The sequence below is a fragment of the Frankliniella occidentalis genome, unplaced genomic scaffold (assembly GCF_000697945.3).
Source record: "Frankliniella occidentalis isolate FOCC.00 unplaced genomic scaffold, Focc_3.1 Scaffold293, whole genome shotgun sequence".
Classification (NCBI taxonomy): domain Eukaryota; kingdom Metazoa; phylum Arthropoda; class Insecta; order Thysanoptera; family Thripidae; genus Frankliniella; species Frankliniella occidentalis.
In genome coordinates this window covers 242,308-245,347 of record NW_026267419.1, presented here as the reverse complement: position 1 = coordinate 245,347, position 3,040 = coordinate 242,308, and positions in this window count along the sequence as shown.

Below are 3,040 nucleotides of genomic sequence, written 5' to 3'. Positions count from 1 at the left end.
TACACAAGACTGTTTTCTTAAGTTGGAAAGTGTTGAGTCTCTCAATCTTAGAGGATTACTTCAATTTTATTTCTGGTTCTTATTGTTGTATACTTTGTTTTATTCTTTTAAAGTGTGAATAAAAGACAAAGATAACACGACGTACTCTTCTCCATTACAACAACCAACCTCAATGAATCTAGAGGTTACCTTGCAATGCCTTCCTATTGTCTTTCTGACCTCAGAATATCATAAGGAATTCATTTAGGGAACTGGCTAATACTTCTCACCTGTTTCATAAAGCATTCTGGTGTTAAGATAAAGGTATTCACATGTAGTTTCTTGATCTGCAATAATATCTGCACTTTTCTGTAACCATTCTCTGTCCACAGGCCAAAGGATGAGCCATGATTGCATCTCCGAGCTTCAGGTGAACAATCAAAAATTACTCGTAAAAAAATCAAACTATTTTCCTAAAAACCTTACTGGTGGCTGTACTCCATCATCATGTTCTTCTGAACCACTTAAATACAGTGGGCCTGCATGAAATCACCCTACTCTGTGCATCAGGTTCATCTCTGATAACCAGCTTGTGAATCCTAGTTTGTGAAATCATATTTTGCTGTTGTAATTCTTTTTCACTAACCTGCGTAACTAATACTTAGAACCAATGAAGTGTTTATCAACAAATTTCCACCATATGCTTTTTCTGATGTACTTTAAAATATTACAATTTGCACGAATTAGGTTCCACAGCTACATGATTTCTGAATGCACAGTCAATTTGACAACACCGTTAAATTTACTTCAAATTAACTTTGAAATGACTTATAACACATGATCTTTAAGTGGAAATAGGGTATGGTGGTGGTGGTCTGTGGAAGACAAGCTTGCCAGCTTGCCTGTTAAAAATGTAGATTCAGGATTCCTTCAATCTTGTAAAGGAATAAAGAGTCTACCACCATCTACTCAAAGCACTTTCTCAATGAGAACACTTATTTGTTTTCATTCCCCTTTCTTGCTCTTGCATCATCAAATCTTTTATCCCATCTAGCAATACCAACACGGATGCAAATGGCACAGGTGCAATATCGCAATCCCTTACCAAGGAAATTCCTGTAAGAGTTTGCTCTTCTGATTTTATTCAGGAAGGCAGCAGATGCCTTATCAGGATGATACCGTTTAGTGTGGTCGATAAGCCTCTGGACACAGTTATGACCCTTCATCGCCAACCAACATAGTTTGCATCATACTCCTTTAATACAGTACCCAGCAAATTCAGGAACATCCATTGTAAGAGCCATAGAATGTTCTATCAATATCTTGGTGGTCTTACCATTACATAATCCATCCTCTTCTAGGCTGCACACATCTGAAACATTGCCGTGAGAAAGGTTGTAGTTCCATGGACTTTGCAGATCGATATTCCAAAGAATTCCGATAAAGCTGAAATGCAGAAGAATGCAGGGAACAAGAAAACGGAATTCACCATGTTTCGCATGCTTCGCATTCCTCTACATGTCAATTTTCTTGCTCCTGGCCGCAGAGGATGTTGCTGTTCGCACAGCCAACGCCAGTGGAGAAGAACAAGACGAGCCCAGTCTGATCCGTCTGATCTGATCATCTTGAATCACTTGGATTGGATGCATCGGAAGCAACGCCGCGGTGGGCGCGCGCGCAGGGGCCGAACGATGCCCCCGGCCGGGGCGAGGGCCCGGAGGAGCTCCAGCGCAGGGCGCTGCGGGCGGCTCCGCCACCGCAGCAGGAGCCGATCCGTGAGGTAGTCGAACCGCCGGACGATCGGCCACTCCCCCGCCTCTACGAGGAGAGAGAGGATGGGGGTGGAAGGCAAGGCGCCAAGGGCCGTGCGATGGGCGGCCTTACAGATGCGTTGGATAGAGTTGACGTCACGTCGAGTGCGGGGGCCGAAGAGGCCCGCGCCGCGTAGTTCAGGGCGGCGCGGATCGTGGACTGGTAAAGTTCTGTAATCACCAATCCATTTTCTGCACAGAAAAGACACGACAAGCGTCGCCGTGGCGCTGGGCGCAATGAGCATCGCCGTGCAGCGAGCAGCACCAGCAGGTCCAGGTCCAGCACGCCTGATCGGTGCCAAGACTCAGGGCGTGTTGGACGCCGTCGACGCCGTAGCGGGTCGCGCAGCCCTCGCGGTGGCCGCCATGGGCGAGTTGATCGCCGACGTGCAGGGAGCAGCACCAGCAGGTCCAGCACGCCTGATCGGCGCCAAGACTCAGGGCGCGTTGGACGCCGTCGACGCCGTAGCGGGTCGCGCAGTCCTCGCGGTGGCCGCCGTGGCGCTGGACGCGATGACCATCGACATCGCCCACATCGCTTCAGTGACGATGAATCGAGCGGCAGCGACGCGTCATCGGTGCTGTTCGAGGAGGAGACAGATTCCGAAGAAGAGGTATGCAATATATTTTTAGAGAGTCTGTAAGACTTCCAGTCTCTACCCTCCCTTCTCCTGCTCTTTCTCCTATACAGTGCTCATACTGGTCTGGGCAGTCAGGGGAAAAAAGGTGTCTGGAAGTCAGGGAAAAGTCAAGGAAATTTAATTTAACTTTCCCGTGAGGGCAATTGCTCCTATTGCACTCAGAAAAGTCAGGGGAAATCCGGATATATTTGTCTTAAAGTCTGGGAAAAGGCAGGAAAAAATAGAATTAGAGATCTGGTATAAACCCTGCCTACAGAACACGGTCACACAGGGCTCAGTTGGCGTTGGAAGCAGTGCCTCCACAAGGCATTATATTTGGAGGCACTGGCACTGGTTCGTAGGCCAGCGCTGGGAGAGGGGGGGGGGGCTTTCCCCCCTCAACCACCTGGATGGGAGTTTGTGTGTGGCGACGACGACGATGCATCTTGGGCAGGTCTGCGCTGACATGCCCCCCAACCCTCTTTCCCCCACCTGTCTCTTTGTAGTCCTGTGGGCTATTTCTCCTCTCTGTAATTAATAAGTTCACCAATTTATCTGGAAATTTAGAAATTATCCTTCAAGTAGTACGATGCCTTCTAACGACAAAGTCCGATGTGTTGCGCTCCCGTT